The sequence below is a fragment of the Falco punctatus genome (genome assembly GCF_963210335.1).
Source record: "Falco punctatus genome assembly, chromosome: 8".
Lineage (NCBI taxonomy): Eukaryota > Metazoa > Chordata > Aves > Falconiformes > Falconidae > Falco > Falco punctatus.
Window position 1 is genome coordinate 11,647,941 of NC_137588.1, and position 19,819 is coordinate 11,667,759.

The window sequence follows — 19,819 nt, forward strand, 5'->3', positions numbered from 1 at the left end:
CCCCACTGCATCTAAAATATTCATTTTCTTTCCCGCCCCAGTACACAGAAAGATCACTTAGTCCATTGCACATTGGCATAAGCAATGTCACTGGGACTGATCTGGCTATAATCTAAAATTCATAAGAAAATTCGACACTCTTCAGAAAAAAAATACTACTTTATATAGTATATAAAATGAATTAGAAACAAAAATAACTCAGATCTTCCAAGTGACTGAAATTTCAGAACTGGAATTCACCTGAGAATGGCAGACCAGTATAGGCAAGACAAATCACCTGGTGCTGACCATAGCCAGAGGTATTTCAGAGAAAGGACCCATAATGTCAACTGTGCAATACCACGTCTTCAAGGAAATAGCTCTTTCTCATCCTAGTAGTAAACATAGCTTCACGTCCTGAAGCACAGAAAACATTAGGTTTGCCCAATATTTTTGCCCAAGTACTTATTCCCTCCTCCTGCTTGTAACAGGCTATAAAAAAAAAAAAAAAAAATTGGTTCTAGAACATTTAATTCTAAGTGTAAACAAGTTAATTAAAGTACAGCTGTCACCATCACCATGTTGCTTTGTCCCCATTGCTGGAAGAAAACAGAAAATTCATGACCCCACCCATGAAAAGGAGTATCTGCCTTAAAATAACCTGTAGCATTTTTATCTGCTGGCTCAGAAAGGTACACACCTTTACCAATTAAACTCTGCCACTGTCAGCATCTTTTAAAAGAAAAAATTAGTTACAATCAAGGGCTACTCTCTCATAAATAGCAGCATACATGCTTATTTGCACTGCAAGACAACAAGTAGAATCAAGTTGATAAAGAGATCTCAAAGCAAGGCATAAGGCATTGTTTCAGCAGATACTGACCTGGCTTTGTGTCTCAAAGCCTGAGCTTCTGATGAGGGTTTCAAAAACAACTTAGTCCAGAAGAACCAAAGAACAGAAAAACCCCATGACTACAGCCGATCGGTGCACATCACACAATGCTGGGAGCACCTGCACGAGTCAGCACACACCCAAAAGTCAGTCCCTAAATGAACTCCAGAGCTGCAGGGACAGCTGATGAGAAAGGCTTGATTGACTCTGTCCCTGTTGGTAATTACAGGTAATAAAGCACATAAAGCACGTCAGTGCTGGCATGCCGATACCAGCGTTACCATCTAAACAAACATGACCATTCAAGCATCTGAAGAATCAATATCATAAATAAGGTAAAATGAGAAATTCTGTTTCTAACTTCTGAATCCTTGTAATTATCAATTAAAGCTTTGCAACATATTATTAATTCCACTTATTGCTAACAGTGATGCTGCAAGTGTACAGTGGACCAAAACAAGTGAAGGAGAAAAAAAAAGGGGGGGGAAGCCTCACTGAATTCAGGGGTTTTGCCCATAAAAAGTTTCATCATTCTAAGCGAATGGAATTTGACTACACTTTTTTTTTTTTTTTCCAAACACATTCCACTAAAAAGTTCTCAACTATTCATATTGAAAGGCACATTCAAAAGTATTATATTTTTAATCTCGCATTCAAAATACTGACAGTGTTTTAAGCAACACTAGTAGCATGCCATTTAAAATGGTCTAACCTAACAGATTTTAGGTCTTATCTATAAATCACTGATGCTAATTTTGGCAAACTATGTGGAATATGAAATTATAGATATTCATTTTTCATATTACACAATGCCTTTTACTCACTTAGACATAAATTTATTATATGCTGTAACGGATAGCACTGGTTAATATTAAATGCTTACATTGAGTATTTTGCTAAGTCTTACCCAGAGGCACAACCAGCTCTCTATACCCCAAAAAGCTTAACTTTGCAGAACAACGTGGAATGAAAGCTCTTATTTACTACATTCTATCCCTTGCTCTTTGGAATGAATCATGTTATTAACTGTTCACACACACACAGAGGTTTGTTTGTTTTTCCCTCTCTCTCTTTTTTTTTTTTTTTTAAATTATTCTTTCACATATGTTTGCCAACTTTCCCTCTACTACTTCAGGAAATATACATATTTTATCTCCTAACCAAAATAAATATACCAGTTCCTTCCTCTTGATTCATGGGTTTCTTCATCATTTTCCTGGGGGAGACTTTCTTTACGGGACATCAAATCAATCATGTTAGAAAAAGACAGGGATGGGGACAAAACACTACCTTGCCACTGTCCTTCCAGAGACGCTTAGCCCCAACACTGAATGTCAGGTCTGCTCTGGACTCCTGGTAACATGTACACTAACTCACAGGTGTATTCTGAGCATGCTGACAGCCTGTGCCTGTGAAGAGCATCGTTAGGGCCAGACTCTGCCCTGACTGAATCACTAGAAATCAAAAACAACTCTGTTACAAATCTGGAGGAGCTGACTCTCTTAATTCAGAAACCTCTCTCCTATTCTTGTGGGTATCTCCCTGCACCACATGTTTTCTTATACAGGCACAGGGGAGCAGGGGAAGGAGGGCAGGGTAATTCTGCAGGTCAGGAGGCAGCTTGGTGCCAGCACAGCTGGCTTCATCTCCGATTCCCTCCCATCCTAAGCTACAGGTTGACAAACAGCATGGGATGTGAATGACCCAACACCCAGACCACCCTTTGTGCAAGCTCTACTCTCCTTTTCCTTTGCAAACCATTCAACTCTAACCCTGCATCTCTCCCTTTTTGAGCCCTTGGATTTTTTCCTCAGCCTTCTTGAACATTTTCTAATTGCTGAGGGAAACAAAAGCCAGTATTGATTTCAGCATGACTCAAAGGAAGCAGGCGAATACCTAACTGCAAGAACACAGCCTTGCTGCAAACAGGAGCAGCCTGCCTGGCACGCCTTGCTACACAACCACCAAACAGCAGCTTGAGACACCTGAAAAGCACGTCAGGCACCAGCAGACAGGGATCTGTCAGTGAGAGGCACCCTGCACGTGAACATACAGCTGCTGTTAATCAAGCCACAGTCACAGTAGCTCAAACAAAGGTAGCAGTTCCGCGTTGAGTGATACCACATGGCCAGAACAGGAATGGGTGCCCAAGCACATCTTACAGGATCACGTGGAAGCAGCTGCAAGAACAGGACAGGGGCTTTAAAAGGCTGTGGGGTCTCTGTCCCACATCAGCCAGGGGACAGTGGAATCATGTTAACATTTCATTGGGAGCCGTTATACTGCAGTGTACAACCTCAGGTCCAGACAGAATTCCCCATGAGGGGATCAGATCTTCGCTCCAGTCACAAAAAGGCTGCTGCCAAAAACAGAGTAGCTCGGCACAAAAAGAGCTGGTTAGCTAAAACAAGCTAACCAGCTTTCCCCAGCTAACCAGCATTCAGATCCAGACCTGAACCCTTAAAAAGGATTTTGAACACACACTTTCAGCCCATTTCACAGCAAACACAGAAAAGAGGCTTTCCTCACTGTTCCACTCAGTCTCTGAGCTTTCCCAGAGGTTAAGGGGGTCCTTGCACTTAAGGTCTGGCACCTTGAAACTGCCTGCACTGGCTTAACAACTTGTACAGAAACCATCCACAGAAAATAAGGAGAACACACACACACACAAAAAAAAAAAAAAAAAAAAAGAGAGAGACAGACACTTAGCCCTACCTTGCATCCAGCCAGAGTTTCTCCGGGCACAGCCTGGACAATACGACGGTTGAGCTATGTAGGGAAGGAGGCCAATCAATGTTGATCTGCGCCCACAGCCAGCAGATCTGGGTTTCTGGCCCAGTAGTAAAGCACCCAGTTCACTTTTGAAGGTCTACAGCACTTTCTACTGTTCATCTCTGTACCAAATTTGGACCAAGGCTGGAGTGTTCAAAAGCACAACCCTAACTGTTCTGAACTTTTATAATATCCCTACTCTATGTTCTCATTTTGAGATATTTTCTAACTTTGTTCATCCAAGATCAGAACCTCTGGAAAAGTGGCAAGTTTTGCACGGTGCAGCAGCTCTTCTAACAGATAATGTATGTTCCTCAAAATAGAACTGACAGATCCTAGTTTAAACCAGAAACCAGCCCCTATCATTCCCTCCAGAAAATAAAGTGAAAAAATAGGGTTAATTGAATCAATAGGTCTTATAATTAAATGCTGCCAAGTTAGCTGGCGTGATTGGGCTGCTGGTTTTGTGGTGGTTTGTTGTTGTTTGTTGGGGGTTTTTTACAGTTATTTATCCAGAGGTTGCGTACACTTTAAATACAAGTAATTTTGCAAATGGTTATTGAAATTTAGTTTAAATCTCCCTCAGAGGACAAAATGACAAGTTTCACAAACAGAATACTAAGTTTTCATAGACTCAACTCAGTGGAAGCTACTGTGATCTAACTGCACTACAGCTAGTAGAAGTAATAACAGAAAACTCCTCCTACTTCTTGCCAGGGGCTTCGCCAACATGCGACAAGAAATACTCCTCCGATCCACATATCCGTGAGTGCCAGCTGTAAATGAAGGAGCAGAATTTGCCAGAGGGGCGGAATTCTACGTACATATCCATAACTTTTATTTTCCTGAAGGAGAAAAGTATCCGAGATTTTCAATAATGAGAAAACAGGACAGAAAGAGGCATTGTCTTTTTCCAGATGGTGCAAGTCAGGTGCAGATTCAATGAATTCAACACAGTTATATTGATTTTCTCCACTTAACACTCTTGCTTGCAATAGGGCTGCTGTCTCCCTTACAGTATATGAACATACAAATACACATACATGTATGTATATTTTATCTGCAAGATGGACACCATGTGCTAAAATATACAAATACTTATTATACCACAGAAAATAAGAAAAACGGTTAGAAAAATGCTAAAAGAGAAACAGTATACTGTAACATTTGTCAAGCCTATCAACCAGCACTAACCTGTCTCACAGAATACAGAAAACAAAGAGATTTGATAAATCTTTATATTCCTGAGGTTGCCCAGTCCTCCCCTTTTCACCATAATTCCTTTCAAACTAGCACCCTAACAATGCTGCAAGATACTGAGTACAAACACTGACACTCTGAAACTGTTGTTTCATTATCATTTTGAATGATTGTGAGGAGCTCCTCACCACCTCCCCAGCCAAGATAAAAGAACAAAGATCAGTTTCATCTGCAAGACTGCTGCAGGGAAAAACAGCAGTGAGTGTAAAACCATAAGGAGCAACAGCATTAGCTCATCTTTTCTCCTTAATACAGCAGCAAACAATTAGTGTTAAACTAAAATGGGTCAATCAAGACCTCAAATCTTCTTAACAGCTAGCACAGTCAACCCATGTGCCCACAGCAAACCAAATTAACCCTATTGATACATCAGTCCTTTCCTCCAATACCTAGAAAGCAATTACAAGCGTCACATTGAATCTCCTTCTAAAACACCCTCCTATAGTAGCATAACTTGTGATTAAACCTACCCATGAAATAAAAGCTTTTTCCACTACTGAGGCAGGCAGCTTAAAACAACACCTCTGTTTCCAGCGCCAATCCTCTAAATCAGCTCCACCCTATGGAAATCAGTCTCATGCTGGTTTTTGTTACTTGTTGAGATGCACGACAGAACTGCTGCTAATAAGCACACCTGCATGTGAAGCAAAAGAATGGAAGAAAAAGCACAAGCCCTAAACATGTAAAGACCCACCCATAATCTCCCTTACTGTGTGCATGTGTGTTTGGGGAGGAATAAACAATGCTGTGGTTTCACGGAACACTGTTCATTTCTGTGCTTTCTCTGGAGGTACTTGGCACCACCGAACACCGTCAAGGGTTTTTCACCAGTGAGCCCACATATCCTGAATTTACACTCCTTCCCTTTTAAGCAAAAACATTCCCTTTTCCATTAGAAATACGCTTAACTTCTAAGCATGCTTAAGGCTCACTTTCAAGGGCAGTTAAGCTTGTGTTTAAACAACTGAATAAATCAAGATGGACCAAAACAAGCATCCTTGAGTCTCAGGGGAAAATTCTACTTATTGGCACATGCAGAATTTTATTTCCTCATCAAGTACACGCACGGACATTAAGGTAGCACACAAACAAAATACCCAGATCATCACCTAATTCAGTCTAGAAGGGACCTTGGGAAGTCACCTAGTGACTGTTTTCTGGCTGTTACTCATTTGTATGCATGTTAACTGCAATGCTCCCTGATCCTTTTCTAGGTAAGGCTTCAGTTCAGCTACAAATGTCCTGCAGGCAGGAGCGCCTCTTTGGGGAACCTCAACAAAGCCTAGGGGTGGGTTTTTTCTTTTGCCGTGAGCCAAAGGTTATACCAGATCAGTTTTCAGCACCGCCATTGCCTGTGCTACAGGTGAAAGATTTCTAAGGAACTCAGGCCTTTGGACTCACCCACAATTTATAGAGAAGCACTGTCTGAGATGGTTTTTACCCCTTTTTCTTAAGCTAACCATCATTTGTCCCATCATGGCTGATCCGATTTCAGATCTCGTAGATGCTGCAGCTCCATTACAAGTTCTGTCAATACCCTGTGACTTTGCAGAGCTTGTAGTAATAAAGAAGCAAATTTTTGAAAGCCATCATCATAAAGTCCTCACAACCTAAATTCATTTTGACTTCTCCCTCTTCCCACCCCTTTAAGGAAACAAACCTGTCTCCAACACATGTGTATGGCATCCCACATCTGGGGGGTGATAGCTGAAACAGTCCAGCAGAGTCTGCAGTGGGCCTCACCCACCCACACCACCACTGTGTTTAGGTATTTCTGGTGATTTCCATGGCTCAGACAACTGTTAAGCGAACTCAGGGCCAGATCCTGCTCTGGTGTCAGTACATGTAGCAAATGTTCCCCCCCATGAATCCGGATATATGGGTTAGCAAACGGTAACTCATACAGAAAGCAGCACAACACAGGCTGAAAGGAAAGGTATGCTTCTGGAAAAACATCTAGCGACAAGGGAATTTTTAACCTATAGACTGTAGCAAGTCTTAGGGACTACTGTGATCAGATCACTCGTGCCTAGGCACAGCACCTCAGAGGTCATTAAATTACAACTTTTTCTTTATTGTCAGAACATATTTAAAGAGCACAGCTAAGTGGGTACTGACATAACGTACCATAACAATTACATCAGATCTCTAAATCAAGGGCACAAATGCTGCTTTTATATAACAAACTGCATTATAAGCACAACGAACTGCCCTCCATGCTCAAAGCATGCTAGAACTCTCCACAGAAGAACAGCAACTTTTTATTCTCAGGATGACAGCTCTTTGGCTTCTCTCAAACACCCACAGGCAACGTGCAATATGGGTGCAACACACTGTAAAGTTCCATTAACCAAGCCCTGTCCCTTGGGTAAAAGCTGAGAAAAAGAGAGAGAGCTTATGGCACTGCTCCTCACTGCTGGTATTACCCCTCTTCCCAGAGTCCTACTGCACCAGGGCTCACCCGCATGTTCCATTTCCACACTGAACGGACTCACTAAGCCACAGGGATTATTTTCAGTGTACTAGTTTAGCTCACCTGTAAATGCCTGAGCTCCAGGAGACTGGTACCATATTAAGATGGGGGTCTTGCCCACTGCTGAGTGCATCATCAGTGTTTTGCAAATGAGTGAAATGAAATACGCAGTGAGGAATCCAGCAGTTCCTAGACCTAGATGCTTACATGGGTGAATTTGGTCTCCATTCTACACATCAGACTTTCAGAACATTAGCACCAGAAACACACACCCATCCACAAACTTAACCGGAACGTCTCTGTGCTAACTGAAGAGAGATTTTAGCACACGCAGGGAAGGTGCCCATTCTCTCATTGTTGGTGAATCACTTCTCAGTGATCTATGAAGTAACGGCAGGGGTAACTTCACTAGATAATGCTCTCAGCACATTCTCCCTCTCTTCCCAGGAAGGGCTGAGATGCTGTGATCACATCATCCAGTCGGGAGGGAAGTGAGAGAAGCTGTAGAAAATAAACAGAATTCTGCAGCTGAGACTCTTCTTCAGTGCATGGGCTATGAGATCTGTAGTCTAGACATCCCTGCAAGTCTAAACCAGCACAAGTGAAAAGAAACAGGTTCTTTCACAGATGGAAAACAAAGGTTTGGGGAGGAAATGGGAAAAAACAACATAAAGGATATGTGCTTCAATCTGGCAAGAAAGAACCCTTCTGAAAATGAAAGGGACAGGTTTTCTGAACCGCAAGCAGCGCAAATGCTGGACAGCAAATGATTTTTTGAGAAAGGATGGAGTAACATTTATTGACACAACCACAAACACACAACAAATTATGAAAAGGGATGCTAGAGACTTAGAATAAATAAGACTTTGAAAATGCATATGTATACATCCCATTCTACTGCATGATTTCATGCTAATGGCCACTTACACGAGAAAGCCTGCTACTTCATACCGGGAAGAAGCCTACATGAAAATCCACCGATGAATTGGAGTGTATCTTTATTCAGAGGAAAACTGAAAGTTCCTGCTTAGCACGGGGAAATAAATGATGTCGGTACCTTACACACAGAAAGCAACTCTCCCGGCATGCGACACACCCCCTTCTCTCCCAGAGGTGTTTCATAAAGAATATTTTACTCATACGCCAGGTTGCAATTAGTGTCTCAAACATATACGCAACAAACTGAGGCAAGCAGTCTTTATTTGGTAGATGATATTCGGTGCAACATTACGGCACCACAGAGCTGCATACGCTCACGGCTTGTACCTGCAGCAGTTCAAGCGGGGCACATTTTGCATAATTTTCTCTTACATAAAAAGGCTTTGTTCTCCACCGCCTCACTGCGGTTACCAGCCTCCCCGTGCACAGTTGTTTCCTCTCCACGGCTGATCCATTCAATAAAGGGAATGGCTTTTTTTTCTTTTTCTTTTTCTTTTGTAATTTTTAACCTCCCCAAAGCAAATTAAAAGCGCTTGCAACCATCGCACCCCCCGGTCTCACACAGCGCCCTTTGTTCAGCCTTACAGGTCCCTTCAGAGGAGCTTAGGGGCGGGGGCAGGAGAGGACAGGAGGTGACATCCTTGAGAGGGTTTTACCGTCTAGAGATACTCACCACCCTGACAGGCCCTGGGCCCGAGCCCACCGCCCCTATGAAGGCAGAAGAGGCGTTATTGGGGGGTCGCCCCCTTCCCGTACCTCCGGCCACGGCTCCGGGCGGTCCGCGGGGCCGACCCGCTGCAAACTTCGGCCGGGGCGCGGCGCCCCCCGCCGCAGCCCGCGCCCGCCTGAGGCAGCGCGCGTGGGCCCGGGCCCCCAGCGGTCCCCAGCGGCCTCCAGCGGTCCCCAGCGGCCGGTGCGCGCCCACCCCCCCGAGGGGCGCCAGCCCCCCTCCCCGCGGCCACGGGCCGTCCCGTCCCTTCTTCACCTCCTCCGCTTCCGATGGGCACCCGGCGACAGCCCGCCCGCAGCGGGACGGCGGCCGGGGCCTCGGGAGCGTCCTTACCTGAGCGCCGCGGCGGCTGCCGGCACCGGGACGCGCCGAGGGGCAGAGAGAGGGCGCGCCGCCGCCGCCGTGCCCACCTCAGCCCGCCCCGCCGCTCTCGGGGCTGTCGCCGGGACGCGGCCGCCTGCGCGCCGCGAGCCCCCGGGACCCGCCCCCCTCCTCCGGCCCCGCCCCGGCCCCGGCGCCGCTCCCGCAGGGCCCCCGCGGCGGCGGTAGCAGCGGCCGGCCCGTCGCCGCCGCCCCCTCGCGGCCGCCCCCTCGCGCCGCCCCGCCCCGCGCCCTGCCCGCCGCCCGCAGCGGCCCCTGCATTGCGGAGGGGCCCCGCGGCCGCCGCGTACCTGCGCGGGGCCGTCTGGCAGGGAGCGGGGCTCGGCCGCTGCGGGGCTCGGCGGCAGCCGGTCCCGGCCCTGGGGCCGGCCCGCGGCCCAGCGGGTGTCACCCTGCCTTGCCGCGGGGCCATCGTCCCGCCGTCTAGAAAAGCACCCCGAGAGCCCCTCAACTGATGGCGCTTGGGTCTTCCGGCGGTGCGAGGCTCAGCTCAACCGAACATCCCCTTCCCCTCTGGGGGAAGAGAACGGATAATGGTGAGAGAGGTGAAAAACCGCGTTTACGGCACCTCCGAGGCTGCACCCTGCTAGCTCACCTACTGTGGTCTCGTAGGGCCGAGCTCTCCAGCCATCTCCCGGAATCCGGCAGTAACAGAGATCCTATTACTATGTCACTTGCCAGCTTTTCAAACTGAACTTTCCCCCTCAGCCCCTCAGGACATCCATTACTGTTTCCGTATTCCATAAAGCAGGCAAGGGCAAAGCCATCCATCATGCAGCGCCGCTGAGGTGGTGGAGCTGCAGCCTCGGCCCATCGCACCCTTCAGTCAGTGTCACTTGGTTTCAGTTCCCTTTGCTGGAGATGAAAGAGTAAAATGGTACTGTCTTACCTTTTCCATTTCCTAAACAAGTTAGGCTAATGGGTTTCTTAAAAACCAATGTGCAAAAGCCAGTTTGTCAGAACCTTAACCAGGAATTCTGTGTCACGTCTGTATTAGCCTAATACCTGCTTTTGAAACAGCTACTATGCTTTCATCCAGTAAAGATAAATATTGCTATTCTTCTTTATATCTGGGTGCCAGAACACGCACTAACTGTAACCCGTACTGCAGTGCCAAAACTTCAAATACTGATTTCAGTTTTCTTTCATTTTGCTGCACCACTCTGAGCAAGTACCCTATCAATATTTTTTCCGAAGCCTCACTAATTTAGGTTCCCAGCTTGATTTCAAGCATGATTTTCAGGAGTACTAAGTGCTCTTTTTCTTCATGGACTTTAGCAGGTGTTCTAGAGTATTTTATATCTGTAAGTTGGGCTTTATGTGTCTTAGACTAGGTGGGCAAAACACAAGTTCAGGAAAACGTAGGCCCTACCATTGCTTCTGTTCCTTCAGTTGCGAGACAGACATGGCCATCCCTCAACAACCACTACGCTGGATTATATTCCAGTCCCATGATAATGCCAGTAAAGTGGCTTGGGGATGCCAAATAATTTTGTTAAGTATTTTTATGTATTGTTAAATCAGAGAATGTTCTTTTCCTTTAAGTGTCTGTGAGTCAAGGCTACAGACGCAGTTCCTTTCCCAAGTCCTCCTCGAGCTGTTTGGGAGAACTTCCCACCACTGCTGCTTCCCTCTTCTAGCATTTCATCTGTACATCAGTGGCATGCAAAGGAAACAGCACCTTGCTGAGAGGACGAAGCCGTCATGTTCCCCTCTGGTTACTCACCATCGGTGATGTATATCCATCCAGAGGAGACGCTTTCAGAGGGAACGGATTTGCTGCAGGCAGTCTTTCTTCCAGACTGCCAGATGCAAAGACAACCGTTCAGTGTACAAAGAATGTGCACGAGCGTCCCCAGCACCCCAAGGATCAGCAGTGCCTTCCCCCTGCTGTCTTCTTCTGTGCCTCCGCTTGGAGGCCTACTTGGCCATGCAAAGCCCTTTCTTTCACCACCTAGATAACATGAGTGCAGGCTTACATAAAGCTTGATCAGAAGGAGCCCTGAGAGGGAATGAGCAGTTGACTTGATCAAGGAGAAACAGTTACACTTCATCCAAATGGAAATTAGATTTATTTAAAGCTTATAATTTTTTTTTAAAAAGGAGACCTTATGCTTTTGTTGGAATTGGGCATCGTGGAAAAGACATCTTAATGGAAAGACACCATGTACAGTAAGTAGACTGCACTGTCCATTAGGCATTCCTAGAGATCAGAGGGGTGATATAAAAACCGGAGAAAAGCTCAGAGGAATCAATGCCTTTAGCTCAGATGCAGTATGGTAGCAGCCTGTCTCTTTTCAGCAGCAGACTGCAGAGAGAGAGAAGGTGAATCTTGGAAGTTAGTCATTCAGTTGCAGCTCTCCTTTAAACAACCATCAAAGATGATGAAAAATAAACAGAAAAAAACAACGTGGCATTTGCTATTTTCCCTGAGATAATTATCTAGTCAAATTACATTATACTTTACATTAAATATTCAACAACAGTGTTGACACTAGACATTTTAAGACAGGAAAAATCCTTATAATTTATGTTAGAGATATTAAAATGCATGCACATATTTTTATTAGAAATATTCATGCAGAGATCAAAAAGCATCATCCCACTAAAAGATAGTGGGGAAATATTTTTGTACAAAGGAAAAATAGATTTTTACATAACCTCATAAACCATGAGCTTTATAGTGAAGCTGTGACATGCTGAATTATGGAACTCTGTATGGAGGTCTGGTAAGTCAAACACAGAGGATTTTTGCCTGCCTGCTAAAAGAAAAAGGAACAACATGTCTGTACTCCTTTTTACACAATATCACAGAGTGGTCAGGGTTGGAAGGGACCTCTGGAGGTCATTCAGTCCAACCCCTGCTAAAGCAGGTTCACTTAGATCAGGCTGCACAGAGTTGTGTCAGGTGGGTTTTGAATGTTTCCAGAGAAGGAGACCCCACAGCCCCTCTGGGCAGCCTGTCCCAGCGCTCTGTCACCCTCAGGGTAAAGAAGTATTTCCCCATATTCAGGTGAAACTTCTTGTGTTGCAGTTTGCGCCCGTTGCCCCCTGTCCTGCCGCTGGGCACTGCTGAAAAGAGCCTGTCCCCATCCTCCTGCCACTGCCCTTAAGGGATTTGTGTGCACTGATAAGATCCCTCTCAGCCTTCTCTCCTCCAGGCTGAACAGGCCCGGCTCCCTCAGCCTTTCCTCACCAGGGAGATGCCCCACTCCCCCCACCATCTCTGTAGCCTCCGCCGGCCCCTCTGCAGCAGTTCCCTGTCTCTCCCGAACCGGGGAGCCCAGCACCGGGCACAGCGCTCCAGATGAGCCTCACCAGGGCAGAGCAGAGGGGGAGATCACCTCCCTCCCCTGCTGGCCTCGCTCCTCCTCATGCCCCCCAGGGTGCCATCGGCCTTCTTGGCCACAGGGCACACTGCTGGCTCACGGGCACCTTGCTGTGCACCAGCACGCCCAGGTCCTTCTCTGCAGAGCTGCCCTCCAGCAGGTCAGCCCCAGCCTGGGCTGGTGCCTGGGGTTGTTCCTCCCCAGGTTCAGGACCCTACACTTGTCTCTGTTGAACTCCGTTAGGTTCCTCTCTGCCTAACTTTCCAGCCTGTCCAGGTCTTGCTGAATGGCAGCACAGCCTTCGGGTGCATCAGCAACTGCTCCTAATTTTGTATTGTCAGCACACTTGCTGTTTTAGAACAGATTCATTAGAAACTGTGTCTGGTTTGAAAAGGAACTTCTGTCAATACATATTCTTCTCTTACTATATAGCTATAATAACAAATCACCGCTGCTCCTCTGACAGTTTATTGAGCTGCAATTGTTGGCAACTTAGGTATTTGGCTTCACTTCAGGCTGGGGAAGGAAACATTTAATTTCTCAAAAGCACAGTGTGACTCAAGCCTCGGTGCCAATGTCACAACATTAGCTGAGTGAACAGAGCAGTCGAGGCAAAGCCAGCTCTTATTTGTTCATGATGGGAAGAGCTGCGAGCACCAACAAGGATGATGAAACAATGGAAAATATGGCTATGGCCCCATTACGCGCTTTCCCCAGTGGGATTTTTGCAGTCTGAGCATGTTCAGCAACCAATTGAACAGTTTTCTGCCACCTTTTCCCTTGGAAACACTGAGGCTAAAGTGGCTGGGAAAGGCAACGCTCCTGTCCGGATACTGCCGAGATGTTTCTATCGGTTGGAAAACTCTAGGGTCCCTCTAGTGCCCAATGGAGGCAACGGGGAAGAAGGGTGAGCTGAAAAGCTCCTTCAAATGATGGTCGACCCCTAAGCAAAATAAAAGCTTCCACTGAAAGTAGTATGTCCTTATCCCTGCCTTTGCATAACAAACTACGTTCAATTTGTTTCTGTTTCAGACAAGAAACTCCACTGTATCTCATCAGCTCATTTAGTAACATTTCCATGTAAAAGCCTTCCTTTTTCTGCCTGTCTCCCATTTGATAACGTTTGCCTTTTAAAGATTATTTCAAGATATTACCTGTTTGTAAATGCATGCCCAGGGTGCTACAGGAAAGCTTTAAGCAAAGGTGAGATCTATCCACAGGGGAAGGACCTGTTCCAGAGCAACGCTGCCTTTGCAGACTTTAGTTATCTTTGGTCATGTTGTCCAAGGGACTGTAGGTACTCATGTGAATTATGATGGAAGAATTACTTTCAGGGAGCTACACTCTAATTTACTAAATGCTTTTTATGTCAAAAGCCAGTCTCTGCATGAGAAGTAGAATAATTTGAAGGCAGAGAGAGGATACAAAATACTGGTGCCACCTGCTCTTGGAGACACAAGGGGAAAAGAATTGCAGTACAGAATGTACTCCAGTGGACATCACCACTTCTCACAGCTGTGATTGAAAGCAAAGGGTCCCCAGATAACATGCCACTGTGAAAAATGGATGGTGGAGGTCCCTTACGGAGTACGCTGTTATGGGCAGAGCTTTCTTCTTCCCCTGCCATTTACCTAACGCAGCTACTTTTTCCTCTCAGCTCTTGAGGCTTTGTGACATCTTGGTTATGGGACTGGTTCCTTGGCTGAAGAGGAAAAAGCTGAATGTCAGACTTGTCATGTTCGAGACATCTCACAGGAGGTTTTCTTAAATATATTCAAAAGGAAGCAAGGGGAGTACTGATCCCTTCAGGATTCAGCTGTAGCTTTAACCCATTTTCTGCAATACAGAGGAACAGTTCAGCTATTAAGTTTCCATCTCCACAAGAAAAAGAAGAAATAAAAAAGATCTCTAGGAAAATAAGATTTCTTGCTCTTAACATTTTCTAATTGTAAGAAGGAATGATGATTGCCAGGAAGAAATAAATGCAAGTTTGATCTTGGGTTGTTTGTTTTGCCATCTCTAGCTTCTCACTAGTACAAGCACTGCCTTCTTTGTCCTGAAAGCTGTGGGAATAAAACTACTGCACCGTTCAGTCTTACTAGATCATCTAATAAAAGAAATAAACATCCACTGCCTACCTACAAGATCAAAGAGAAGATGGACAGAACACCCATTAAGGTTTAAGTAGTGAAATCTCTTTACACATTGCATCTGTAGCAAAACTATATGAAAAAGTTTCTTGTCAAAATATATATGGCATATAAATTACTGAATAGTCAAACTGGTCAGCACATGAGGGATATACTGTTTTTGAGATTTAATTTCCTGTTCTAGGGGAAACTCTGAATTTTGCCAACAGTAGCTACTGAGGATTAAAGACCTTAGAAGGAATCTATTACAATGCTATCATGCTTGCACATGTACAAGTACATGTACACAGAGTACACATACTGTACTCTGATGCACTGATAGCTTGTTTTATTAATATGGAATTTTGATAAGGCTTTTTAACATGCTTCTCTTGTTGCGTTCAAACATGTAAATGTTACTGCATTTTCCAACCCTAAAGCTTAAATTATCAGCTGAAAATAGATTAGCCTAATAAAGTTAACACCACAATTTGGAGCAACTCAGGCTTTGTATTTCTTTTTGCCTTTCTATGAATAAAACACTGATGTTACTTCTTAAGAGAGGAGAGGTATTGCAGACAGAATGAGGGGCTATTTTCTCACCAAAATCATCGGTTGAGGTTAAGCATAAATATACTTGGGCTTTCTCCCATGACCAAACTTCAAACAGCCTCATAATTAGCTTTTGTGCAAACAGCAATCACAGTGGTCCAGTCTAGGTTTTGTAATGGCCTCAGCCTGATTGATAAGCATGACATGATAACCCATCACGTCTTAGTGTGGCAGAAATACTTCCCCAGCCTGAGAAAGGTGGTCCTGAATGCCTGAAGACTACCTGTTGGTCTCTATGTTATGAAACTGCTCCTCACCCAAGGTCATATCAGCACATGACTTTAATGGTCTGCTTTGTACATGAAAGATGAGGGGAGGAGTCCTGAGGGGCAGCATGTACATGCCATCTGTAAATTCGTGCTAGCCTATGCCCATATATTTACTCACAGTTACCTAGCTGCAGAATTCAGTACTGCATGTGCTCTGAATGGACTGTTAGTACTCCAAGTTACAGATGTTTTCTCATGTAAGTGCTTTGTCTAATGAACTGCTACATTCGCTGCAACCAGCTTCAGAAATACAGCTTGAGTGCCTGAATGTTACCTCCCAAAAGCAGCTGATGAACCCACAGCATCGGTGAAGACTAGCAGTTGTAAACGCAGCAGCATAGTCTCTGCTGTGCCCACGGGTGGATGAACCTATGTAAAAATATTCCCCAAAAATGACTGATTGGATCTTCTTAAATCTGTTGTCACTCTAGGAAAGCAGTAGTTCATGCAACACAATGATGCAAATCACCACTCAGCCTAGCAGTCACACAGCTATGTCTGTTAGTCGGGTTGACATAGGCAACTTCTTTTTCAATTACAACCTTGGATTTTTTGATTTGAAGAACCTGTGCTCCAATCCAGTTCAAAGAGGAAAGTCAACAGTGGAGCCTGGGATGCTCATTCCCACAAGGAACCTCAGTCAGTGATCTAAATGAAGAAAACAAAGGACAAAACCAAAAATCAAAACAAGGATTAATTCTGCCTTGAGTCTTGTATTCTGACGAAGGAGCTGCAAGACAAATATAAAGCACATTATGATCAAGGAGCTGATGGGTGGAGAAAGAAATATTTCAGGTGGTTGTGACACCTATAAACATCCATTGTCTGAAGTGACTTCTTGTCATCCCTTGGTATTTCTGATTTTCGAAGTGTCTGCGGATGCTTGCGCAGGCTGGTGTGTTGCCATGGATACCATGGTGTCAGCGCTGAGGCTGTTAGCAAATGGGCTGATCTGTTTGTGTATCTCTGGAGCAAAAAGAAAGAAAAATCCCCATCGTTTGCGTGGCTGCTAGCAAAAGAAGCCTGATGGTGAAATGAAATTACTCCACGTAATGGTTTTCAGGATCTTCTCCTCTTGGAAACGATGAGGTAGTAAAGAGAGGGAAGTTAATGTAGCAAAGGGGTGAGAAGATCTTTCAAGTGGTTAGCAAAACCCCTTTGGCACAGATCGAGGCAAGGGTCCCTACATGATAACATCAGCTATATGGTGAGGGAAAATCAATACAAAGGTTTAATAATTCAGTTTCCTAATGGCCTGGCATCACTTTCTGCAAGAACCAGGAAAAAGAACAACAACAAGGGTAAAAGGTGAAAATGAGTGATCAATAGACAACGTAGCACAGCAGAATAACTTGCTTTGAGTGATACCGTGGGACCAAGCAAAGACTATGCATTATAAAAATAATATTTAGCTAATATACATGTAATGCCTTCACCTGGGCACAACTCTGCTACTAAGTAAGAGGCAAAACAGGTTTAGAAATGACAGGCAAGTGGGTACACGGGAAACCAAGTGAAAAACCTGGGCAGTGATCCAGGCGATTTTCACTTTGGCTTTTTTGTTGGTGTTAGACCAACCCCATAAATTACACATATATGTGGCACAAATCCCTGTGAGCTCAATTCCCATACATTAATGAAGTATCTTCTTAGGCGAGTTGGTGAGGTTTGCCCTGTTGTTCTAGAGGGAGCTCTACAAAGATTAGGCACACGGCTATTTGTTTCACTGACAGCTTTTCTTGCTTTTGAGTTTGAGGGCAAAAAAGCACTAATATTTTCACCGGGCAGGTTTGTTCCTCACTGCTTATGTATATGGTTAAGTTAAATAGCTGTTAACAACAAGAAATAACAACGATATGAGGTCACCCTCAGTGTACCTTTTCTCAGTAAGGCTGTGTCACCATACGTGAACCAGACATCCAGTGCACAATATTTTATAGTGAATTCCTCTCTTCTTAACCAGTCAAGTTTCATTCACATTGTGTTCCTGCCATAAAACAGAGAAAACAGAGCTGACCCATTCTGTGGTCAGCTGTGGTGTCTTCCTGGGCTTACATCTGTAATGCAAACACCAAGAGCAGTCTTTGGAGGCACAGTAAATAGAAAGCCAAAACTGCAAACCTTGCCCTTCCCGTAGGTCCCTTTGGTCTAGCATCATGATGGAGGTGTGGACAGGGACCTGGTTGCTTTCCAGCTACAGACCAATATGGCCAGTTACTCCAAGGAAGCTCCTTGAGCACAAAGGCATCCCAGCCTCTCCTTGTGGCCTTGCTCTGGGGATGGTCCAGCACTGCCAAGCTGCTGGCTCTTATCTTTATTTCTTGTTGCTGACTCACACTGGAGGCAACTGAACCTCACGAAAAGCTTTCCCCAAGCTACCTTTCCATGCAAACTCTGGCCACACCACGGCTGCTGCGGGAACCAAAGATGTGTCCTGGGCAATCAGTGGCATTAATTTTCAGGAGCCTGTGAAAAAAAAATGCAATCCCAATTTGTAGAGATACAAAGCAAGTCATCTGTGCAAACTGGCAGGGAATAGCTCAGAGGCATCGCTGTTGGGGACACAGATCAATACTTACACAGGGCATATGGCTGGTTCTGCAGTTCACATTGGTAATGCATCACATAACATGATTCCGGTAACCATGGCTTAACTCTGGCAATCCGAGTTTTTCCTCACAGAAGCCCCCAAGGAGCTCATCTCATACCCCATTTCCCTTTTTCAAGGACCTTCGTGCAATAATTTCCCCTTAAACACACACATTCATTACAATCAGTGTCTCTGACCGCAGTCTGCAAACAACCCAGCTCCAGCAAAAGCCAAGCCAGTAACAACCAGAGCCATGTAAGCTAAAAGCTGACAGTCATGGTTGCTAAAACCTCAGCGTTCGGGACCTGTAATATTCCTGCACATACATTGATGAGCATCCTTTGGGTCTTGTCGTATTTGAAATGCTTCAGTGCCTGCTCCGCTATGGCTTGGGCTCTTATTATAGTCTTGTAGCTAAGCAACAATAACCTCAGCTGGGCAGTCCAAATGATGTGGCAAGGGCAAGTTATCCTGCAGGAATATGCAGTGGCAAATTCAGGAGGAAGGTAATATTTTGAGGCTGGGTCTGCTAACCATGCTGGGAAAAGCTCTGTGGCTTTCAGTGGGCTTCAGATCAACCCCAGAAGAACTCAAAATAAGCAGGTGAGGTTAGGACAACAGGTCTATGCTCACCGTGACTGATAAACAAACCTAGAAAAATGATCTGCAAGGCTGGGAATTCATGGCCTTCCATTTGCTGGGAAAAGAAAAGTGGAAGAGCATCGGCAAGGTTAAAGAGATACAGATGGGAAAGGTTTTCTGATTCTCAAAATAGGAGAAAATCCTGACTGAACCACAGCTGGTTCTTCAACTGCCACACCTGACTTGGACGCTAAAGAGGAACCCTGACATAGAGTTAAAAAAATCGTCCTCTGTTAACATAAACATTTAAGAGAAAGCTTCCTCTTCCTGGGGCCCTGGGGTGAGGGTCAGACTGCAATTCTGTCATTTAGTCCTGGGGGAGTTGGACGGGGAAGCACCACTTCTACCTTCACCCTTGTCAGAGCCACTTGGTAAAGTCCTGACTGAGCAGGAACATCAGCCCCAACGGTGCTTTTTACTCTGAGCCAGGCCTTGGTCTCAGCCTGGTCAAGATATATAAAGACCTGCAAGCTCTTTTTGGCCAAGAAAGCATGGAAATTCACTTTTTCCATCCACATGCAGCTCCAAGGTAGGAATAAAATGCCATTTGGCAGCATTCTTGAAGCAAAGTACATGCACCATCAAACATAACTGCAGCACTGAGGCATTCCAGCTGCTGCTGCCCAACAGGCAAATGCGCTTCTCTTCTAACAAACAGCTTCACTCTGCTCTTCTTAAAACACTTGCAGACATTTATGAACTAATGCTCACTCCACACTCGTGCTGTGCCACGAGTCCCAGCAGCTCAGTAGCTAAGATGCCAGGCTGGAAATGAGTGTCACCAAGCCACCCTCTTGGTCCTCCAAAACTGCTGTGAGGGCA

At 45.2% G+C, this 19,819-nt stretch overlaps 1 protein-coding gene across 30 annotated transcripts in view; it reads right to left on the minus strand.

The window, feature by feature from the left end:
* MAP2 (microtubule associated protein 2) overlaps positions 1-17,414 on the minus strand; it is a 242,159-nt gene extending 224,745 nt beyond the window's left edge. For all 30 annotated transcript variants that reach the window (XM_080398343.1, XM_080398375.1, XM_080398344.1 and 27 more), the window contains exon 1: positions 9,379-17,414. The gene's annotated coding sequence lies outside the window, so the exon portion shown is untranslated. The remainder of the gene's footprint in view (positions 1-9,378) is intronic.
* Positions 17,415-19,819: the final 2,405 nt, after the last annotated feature.